Here is a 10,121-nt window from a genome sequence, read left to right as displayed (position 1 = left end):
TCGGAGAGGTACTTGATGACTCCAACGTCTTCGGGGCGACAGTGGTGGTACAAGAAGGTAGTCAAACTTGATGAATCCGAGGGATCCGGGCGTCGTGGTACTTGTCGCATTCCGGAACCGAAGTGGTACTTGGCAATATTCAGGACGGTCTTGGCGATTCCGGAGACACGGTTTAGGTACTTTGACGCAACATCGCGTAGTCGTCCTTGGGGCATCGGAACTAGTTGGACTTGCCGGTCTTTACGATTTGAAGAGCACTTGGGGTCTTCGGTCATCTTGCTTGGCAGGTCGTCGAGGTGGAGTAGGGGGGTCGAGGCCATGGCGCGCGGAGGAGAAGCAGGGCCGGGGTGTGTCAAAAGGGTGCAGCAGCTGCTGCTGCTGCCGGCAGCTGCTGCCGGCGGCGAGGGGGATGCAGGGCAGGCAGAGTTCCTGCTCGAGGAGGTGCAGGTGAAGGGCGTCGTGGTGCTCTGCTGCAGGGTGCCATGGCGGGGAGGCGACAAAGAGGATATGTCCATGGCAGCGTAGGGCAGGGCTCGAGGCAAAGGGCAACCGCGAACCGCGGAGGCGCGACAACAGAGGCCGAAGGGGAGGTCGATGCCATGGGAACGGAGGCACAAGGACTCGTCGGATCCAGTGTGAGGAGGACAGGAGCGGGCGGCCGGCGTGGTGCTCCTGGACGGGCAGCTCGGGCGCGAGGCTAGGAGGAGAAGCAGGGCCTCGCAGCACAGGAGGAGAACCAGGGGGCGACAAGGTCGTCTGCAGGTGACCAGAGGCTGGCCGGGGTGGCCGCCGCCGGCGTCGGCGTGGGAAGATGGAAGGGCGAGGAGAGGGGATCGAGAGAATGGGGATCGAGGGAGAGAAGGGTGCTGCGAGGGAGAGAGATGGCATTGAGGGGAGATGGCAGCGCTGCGGGAACGAGAGGGAGATGAGTGCGGTGCAGGAGCTGGGCTTCGGGCCATCTAGGGTTAGGAGGGAGTGGGCCAGGGAGGCCGGCCCAGTGGGGAGGGCGCCGGCTGGGCATGAGGAGAGCAAGGCTGCAAGGCTGGGTTGGGCTCTCTTTCCCTCTCACTCTAAAGAAAAGAAAAAATAACAAAACAAAGATAAGAAAGAAAAGAAAAGGAGGTTAGGAAAAGAAGTGGGACACACGAATAATTTTCACGGACTCGCAAAAATGTGCATGGTCCACGAAAAATAGGAGAGGCATGATTGCAAGGATTTAATTCAAAGTCATTTGAATTTAATTCAAATGGTTGGAACAAGGGCTAGTAATTAGAGGTGTCCAAAAATGTTTGGATTTTTGGTGGAGCTCCGAAATATGATGAAAGAAATATATGGCCATGCTGGAGACCAAGAATTAAGATAACAAAGGCATTGGAATATTTTGCAAGTGTGTTTATGGGTGAATCCAAATTAATGGAATATTTTATATAGCTCCCTAATATCGGGAGGATATGTTATAAAGAGAATCACCATGTGAATTCCCTCGGTTTAAATGGATCAAAGATCCATGTCATTTATTTAGTTGAGTTAAGAAAAAGAAATGACATGATGTCATGATGACATGATGCAATGCACAAATAAAAGGCTAGGCACAAATGAAACACACGGCGAAACCCGGAACATATGGAGGTCTTCTCGAGCATCGGTCTCGGGGCGTCACAACACTCCACCACTACGAGAGGATCTCGTCCCGAGATCTAGAATGGCACCGGAGGAAAAACGGAAGAGAAAGAGAAGAGATAAAACTAAGTTGCTTCTTTGACGAATGAGTGAAACCAAAGAACCTTGCGAGATTGAGCAAATTGACAGAAAGAAAGCAACGGAGATGAACGAAGTTGAAAGCACTCGGTTAGGATAAAGGAACAATAAAGAACAAATTCGGGCAGCTCTCCGGTTGAAAAGTGATATGAAACTTGATAAGATGAAAAGAACTTGAGCTGAGGGCACAACACTCCGGTTAAATGGATAAACAAAGGAAAGAAAAAAATGGTGTTGACAAAATAAGAAGATGGGTTGAAGAGAACAACATCACAATGCCTCCGGGAGAAATGACAGAATGGAATTAAAGGAGCGGGGAAGAAAACAACATCTTGTACCTCCAATGAGCTTGCAAAGGCATCTTAAGGAGAAGGGTCGAACGGAGTTGTTGGAAAACCAACAACGAAAAGAACAAGGTTGTAGTGGGCTTATGGAAGACATCTCAAAATTATGAGGTGAAATTCTGCCACAAACAGAAACAATGGATTGGATTGATATCAACAAGGAGATGAGAAACTTATTTCACGGGAGAATAAATGAAGAACTTGGGTCATTTATAAGCACCATAGATAGCAACAATCCTTAGGGAAAGCTTTAGGTGTAACATAACCCAAGATAACTCCAATGACGAGATTGATGGATTTAAAATATCTCATTTTTAACAACATGTGAATCATGAAACATGAACTCAAATTATCAAGAATGACATAATACCACCTCCAATGATACGGAAGAAAGAATTGCACTCCGGATTGCAAGATGAAGAATGCTTGAGCTCCTCTGAAAAGAATCTCAATGAACACCTCGAGAAGGAATTACGTCCTTGATGAACCAACATGTAGAACCTCCATGAAGAACTCCAGTAAACAAAAGGATAACGAAAAGAAAGAGAAGTTGAAAACTCAAGGTGAAACCTTGTAAAGATTTAGAAGGAGCTTCGCGACGAGATAATGTGGAAAAGCTAGGAACTCCGGAAAAGAAAGATGAAGCATCTCGAACTGAGAATGTGATATGATGAACCATTCCAGAAAGCAGGAATTAGATCACTTGGATGAAAACAATAATAAGACTTACGTTATGCGTATCCTTCACCAATTTAATTGATGACGAGCAAACGGATTTGGCATACTACTTATTCTCATTGAAAAGGATTAAGAGAGATATAGCATAAACTTGGGAAAGTCTTCAACGAACCACCTTTAGGATTTGGGAACAACGAATGAATCTGTATGATAACGAAGGACAAGAACTCTTGAACGAATCATCGTAAGAATTGAAAAACGAACGAAGTAACAAAATGAATCACCGGTAAGAATTTGGAAATGAACAAAGATACTTGGGGAAATTTAGATACAAGAGAATGAAGAGATCACGAGCTGATTAGATAATACTTGAATGAAGCACCGGTAATATTTGGAGAATGATAACTGAAAGCTGAGAATGAATAAACCTGAATTGATGGACTCCGGATAATCAATTATGAGAGGATGGCCTCGAACTAGAACCATGAATCTCTGAGAGAACGGATAAGATATGGAGGTAAAACTCTTCTTCGGTCTTCAAGTGTTGAGAACGACGACGAGAAATACCACCATGAATTGTTTAGACACTCCGGGATGACAAATAGAAAGGTTGAGCCAATGATGAAAATAATTTGACAGATCTTGGAGAAAGACATATGACTGATGATAATTCATTCTTACGTCAAACTTTAGAAGATTTGAGAATAACTCCGGTAAAATTAGAAGAGTCAGGTAAGATCCTAGAAAAAGACATGTGGGTTAGGGCCCACTCAAAAGAAACACCATTGAAATGATTTAAAAGAGATGTTGCACCGGTTGAATTAAATGACTTGAATGAGATAACAATCTCGAAAGAGCTTGAATGAATGAGAATAAGCACTAGCATCTTCTGAGATATCTTCAGCACTCCGGAACAAATGAATAGCGAGAGGTGAATGATTATGAGGTGCACCGGCATGAGAGGGTATTTGAAACGAGGAAAAGGATATGATCAACAAAGCTTGAATTGGTTCCACCGGAGAAGAAAAGAATTAAGAATGATGAACGTGTAGAGCATCTTCACGAGAACCACCGGGTAAGAATATTGACGGAACAAAATGGGGAGGCTTCACATCAAAAGATGGATACCCGATTAAGAAATCTGAGTCCTTGAAGAAAAAGGGTGGTTGGGCAGGAAAAACAAAGGCAGCTTGGGACGAATTAAGCAAACAACATTGAGAAGACTTGGAGTTGATCTTACGGATGAGACAAATGGTAGGATCACTAGAAGAGAAACACGCCGGTTGAAAAGGATTGACATGACAATCTCGATTATCATGAAGGATTGGTATTCACATCGGAGTATGAGAACACCGTTTAGGAAAGGTATGGAATCAACACTTGACTTCGAAGCAACTCGAATACCACAAGTAAAACAAAACAAGGATTGGCTTGCAGAATAAGCCGGAACAAACATATGATAGAGATTTCGTCTGAAGTTTTCGTGGTGGGGCCTACACGGGCTCGATCGTACATCACCATCATGTACAAGGCAGTGCACATGACATACGAAGCATCCCCGAGTCAGCATAGCCAAGGACTCTTTAAGACACAACGAGACCACTGTAAAACCAACCGTGGATAGGCGGACCACTAGACGTCGAACCCCAATCTCATATCATGCGTCTGTCGAAAAGATATCCTAAGAGCTACTTGAATTCCCACTTATAAACTCTAGAAACTTTCCGGTTATGCAATCAGGTGTTGGGGATACAGGGGAAGCATAATATCTCACCCAAAACTAGCAAATCCTACATCCAGTTGTATCCATCCTTCAACACATAACCAAGAAACCTTCGGAAATCATTTAACTCAACCTTCGAAAAGCATCTGTTATACAAGTTATGGCAATACTCCCGAACTCCCGCCCCAGTACTGGGTGGCGTCGAGGTTATCTCACCAACAACTGCATAAAAGAGATTTTCGATGTCGGCGAAACTCAGGTATTCCAGAATTGCAACGATAAAATTGTGACGACAACACCTCGGAGCTCAACTCCTCGGGACACTACCACAACCCTAAATGTCAGGAGGCACCAAGAACAATGTTCTCGTCACAAAAACATCAGAACGATTCCAAGATACCCGCGTGACCCTAATTTTTTTAGTGAAATTTGAGAAGAGAAGAATCAAAACTCTACGTCAGGATGCCTCACCAGAGCGACGAAGGGACTGAGGAGTAAAAAGAAGTCCTACTCTCCGATATATATAATTCCTAAATGACTAAAAACATTTTTCTAGACTCAACAACACCAACGATTCGATCAAGCAAGGGGGCTCCTAAGGTCGGGGAAGGCTCTGATACCAACTTGTAACATCCTCGATGCGGCTATATCTCCCACGTGTCGGAGCATGACTTAGAGGCATAACCGCATTGAAGGCAATGTCGCAAGAGAGGTAATCTTTACACATCCCATGTACTGAATAAGAAAGAGGTATAGAGTTGGCTTACAATCGCCACTTCACACAATACATGAATAAAGCATTACATCATCCACATACAAACAAGGTCCGACTAGGGAACCAAAATAAAAGAAGTCTACCCCAAATGCTTCACAGATCCCCGATCGTCCCGACTGGGCTCCACTACTGATCAACTAGAACGAAACAACATAAAGGACAAGATCTTCATCGGGCTCCTCCTTGAGCTTGGTTGCGTCACCTGCACGGTATCATCGGCACCTGCAAGCTGGTTTTCGAAGTATTTGTGAGTCACGGGGACTCAGCAATCTCACACCCTCGCGATCAATACTATTTAAGTTTATAGGTAGGTAAAAGGTATGAGGTGGAGCTGCAGCAAGCACTAGCATATATGGTGGCTAACTTACGCAAATGAGAGCGAGAAGAGAAGGCAAAGCACGTTCAAGAAATCTATGATTAAGAAGTGAGCCTAGACTACTTACGTTCAAGCATAACTCCAACACCGTGTTCCTTCCCGAACTCCGCCGGAAAGAGAAAAAGAAGGGGAACTTCAAGAAGAACAGCAAGCAAGTTGCTGCTCAAGAGAAGAAACCCAAGTCTGGACCTAAGCCTGAAACTGAGTGTTTCTACTGCAAGCAGACTGGTCACTGGAAGCGGAACTGCCCCAAAATATTTGGCGGATAAGAAGGATGGCAAGGTGAACAAAGGTATATGTGATATACATGTTATTGATGTATACCTTACTAATGCTAGTAGTAGCACCTGGGTATTTGATACTGGTTCTGTTGCTAATATTAGAAACTCGAAACAGGGACTACGGATTAAGCGAAGATTGGCTAAGGACGAGGTGACGATGCGTGTGGGAAACGGTTCCAAAGTCGATGTGATCGTGGCCGGCACGCTACCTCTACATCTACCTTCGGGATTAATATTAGACCTAAATAATTGTTATTTGATGCCAGCGTTAAGCATGAACGTTATATCTGGATCTTGTTTGATGCAAGACGGTTATTCATTTAAATCAGAGAATAATGGTTGTTCTATTTATATGAGTAATATCTTTTATGGTCATGCACCCTTGAAGAGTGGTCTATTCTTATTGAATCTCGATAGTAGTAACACACATATTCATAATGTTGAAGCCAAAAGATGCAGAGTTGATAATGATAGTGCAACTTATTTGTGGCACTGCCGTTTAGGTCATATCGGTGTAAAGCGCATGAAGAAACTCCATACTGATGGACTTTTGGAACCACTTGATTATGAATCACTTGGTACTTGCGAACCGTGCCTCATGGGCAAGATGACTAAAACGTCGTTCTTCGGTACTATGGAGAGAGCAACAGATTTGTTGGAAATCATACATACAGATGTATGTGGTCTGATGAATATTGAGGCTCGTGGCGGATATCGTTATTTTCTCACCTTCACAGATGACTTAAGCAGATATGGGTATATCTACTTAATGAAACATAAGTCTGAAACGTTTGAAAAGTTCAAAGAATTTCACAGTGAAGTTGAAAATCATCGTAACAAGAAAATAAAGTTTCTACGATCTGATCGTGGAGGAGAATATTTGAGTTACGAGTTTGGTGTACATTTGAAACAATGCGGAATAGTTTCGCAACTCACGCCACCCGGAACACCACAGCGTAATGGTGTGTCCGAACGTCGTAATCGTACTTTACTAGATATGGTGCGATCTATGATGTCTCTTACTGATTTACCGCTATCGTTTTGGGGTTATGCTTTGGAGACGGCCGCATTCACGTTAAATAGGGCACCATCAAAATCCGTTGAGACGACAACTTATGAACTATGGTTTGGCAAGAAACCAAAGTTGTCGTTTCTGAAAGTTTGGGGCTGCGATGCTTATGTGAAAAAGCTTCAACCTGATAAGCTCGAACCCAAATCGGAGAAATGTGTCTTCATAGGATATCCAAAGGAGACTATTGGATACACCTTCTATCACAGATCCGAAGGCAAGACTTTTGTTGCTAAGTTCGGAAAATTTCTAGAGAAGGAGTTTCTCTCGAAAGAAGTGAGTGGGAGGAAAGTAGAACTTGACGAGGTAACTGTACCTGCTCCCTTGTTGGAAAGTAGTGCATCACAGAAAACTGTTTCTATGACACCTACACCAATTAGTGAGGAAGCTAATGATAATGATCATGAAACTTCAGGACAAGATACTACTGAACCTCGTAGATCAACCAGAGTGAGATCCGCGCCAGAGTGGTACGGTAATCCTGTTCTGGAAGTCATGCTGCTAGATCATGATGAACCTACGAACTATGAAGAAGCGATGGTGAGCCCAGATTCCGCAAAATGGTTTGAAGCCATGAAATCTGAGATGGGATCCATGTATGAGAACAAAGTGTGGACTTTGGTTGACTTGCCCAATGATCGGCAAGCAATTGAGAATAAATGGATCTTCAAGAAGAAGACTGACGCCGACGGTAATATTACTGTCAACAAAGCTCGACTTGTCGCAAAAGGGTTTCGGCAAGTTCAAGGGATTGACTATGATGAGACCTTCTCACCCGTAGCGATGCTTAAGTCTGTCCGAATCATGTTAGCAATTGCCGCATTTTATGATTATGAAATTTGGCAGATGGATGTTAAAACTGCATTCCTGAATGGATTTCTGGAAGAAGAGTTGTATATGATGCAACCAGAAGGTTTTGTCGATCCAAAGGGAGCTAACAAAGTGTGCAAGCTCCAGCGATCCATTTATGGACTGGTGCAAGCCTCTCGGAGTTGGAATAAACGCTTTGATAGTGTGATCAAAGCATTTGGTTTTATACAGACTTTCGGAGAAGCCTGTATTTACAAGAAAGTGAGTGGGAGCTCTGTAGCATTTCTGATATTATATGTGGATGACATATTACTGATTGGAAATGATATAGAATTTCTGGATAGCATAAAGGGATACTTGAATAAGAGTTTTTCAATGAAAGACCTCGGTGAAGCTGCTTACATATTAGGCATTAAGATCTATAGAGATAGATCAAGACGCTTAATTGGACTTTCACAAAGCACATACCTTGACAAAGTTTTGAAGAAGTTCAAAATGGATCAAGCAAAGAAAGGGTTCCTGCCTGTGTTACAAGGTGTGAAGTTGAGTCAGACTCAATGCCCGACCACTGCAGAAGATAGAGAGAAAATGAAAGATGTTCCCTATGCTTCAGCCATAGGCTCTATCATGTATGCAATGTTGTGTACCAGACCTGATGTGTGCCTTGCTATAAGTCTAGAAGGGAGGTACCAAAGTAATCCAGGAGTGGATCACTGGACAGCGGTCAAGAACATCCTGAAGTACCTTAAAAGGACTAAGGATATGTTTCTCGTATATGGAGGTGACAAAGAGCTCATCGTAAACGGTTACGTTGATGCAAGCTTTGACACTGATCCGGACGATTCTAAATCGCAAACCGGATACGTGTTTACATTAAATGGTGGAGCTGTCAGTTGGTGCAGTTCTAAACAAAGCGTCGTGGCGGAATCTACATGTGAAGCGGAGTACATAGCTGCTTCGGAAGCAGCAAACAAAGGAGTCTGGATGAAGGAGTTCATATCCGATCTAGGTGTCATACCTAGTGCATCGGGTCCAATGAAAATCTTGTGTGACAATACTGGTGCAATTGCCTTGGCGAAGGAATCCAGATTTCACAAAAGAACCAAACACATCAAAAGACGCTTCAATTCCATCCGGGATCTAGTCCAGGTGGGAGACATAGAGATTTGCAAGATACATACGGATCTGAATGTAGCAGACCCGTTGACTAAGCCTCTTCCACGAGCAAAACATGATCAACACCAAGGCTCCATGGGTGTTAGAATCATTGCTGTGTGATCTAGATTATTGACTCTAGTGCAAGTGGGAGACTGAAGGAAATATGCCGTAGAGGCAATAATAAAGTTATTATTTATTTCCTTATATCATGATAAAAGTTTATTATTCATGCTAGAATTGTATTAACCGGAAACATAATACATGTGTGAATACATAGACAAACAGAGTGTCACTAGTATGCCTCTACTTGACTAGCTCGTTAATCAAAGATGGTTATGTTTCCTAACCATGGACAAAGAGTTGTCATTTGATTAACGGGATCACATCATTAGTTGAATGATCTGATTGACATGACCCATTCCATTAGCTTAGCACCCGATCGTTTAGTATGTTGCTATTGCTTTCTTCATGACTTATACATGTTCCTATGACTATGAGATTATGCAACTCCCGTTTGCCGGAGGAACACTTTGTGTGCTACCAAACGTCACAACGTAACTGGGTGATTATAAAGGTGCTCTACAGGTGTCTCCAAAGGTACATGTTGGGTTGGCGTATTTCGAGATTAGGATTTGTCACTCCGATTGTCGGAGAGGTATCTCTGGGCCCTCTCGGTAATACACATCACTGAATCCTTGCAAGCATTGCAACTAATGAGTTAGTTCTGGGATGATGTATTATGGAACGAGTAAAGAGACTTGCCGGTAACGAGATTGAACTAGGTATGGGATACCGACGATCGAATCTCGGGCAAGTAACATACCGGTGACAAAGGAAACAACGTATGTTGTTATGCGGTCTGACCGATAAAAGATCTTCGTAGAATATGTAGGAGCCAATATGAGCATCCAGGTTCCGCTATTGGTTATTGACTGGAGACGTGTCTCGGTCATGTCTACATTGTTCTTGAACCCGTAGGGTCCGCACGCTTAAGGTTACGATGACAGTTATATTATGAGTTTATACATTTTGATGTACCGAAGGTTGTTCGGAGTCCCGGATGTGATCACGGACATGACGAGGAGTCTCGAAATGGTCGAGACATAAAGATTGATATATTGGAAGCCTATGTTTGGATATCGGAAGTGT

Source organism: Triticum urartu, chromosome 7A (assembly GCF_056163025.1).
Source record: "Triticum urartu cultivar PI428250 chromosome 7A, HENAU_Tu73, whole genome shotgun sequence".
Lineage (NCBI taxonomy): Eukaryota > Viridiplantae > Streptophyta > Magnoliopsida > Poales > Poaceae > Triticum > Triticum urartu.
The sequence above is the reverse complement of the archived record's forward strand: the minus strand, read 5'-3'. Positions refer to the sequence as shown.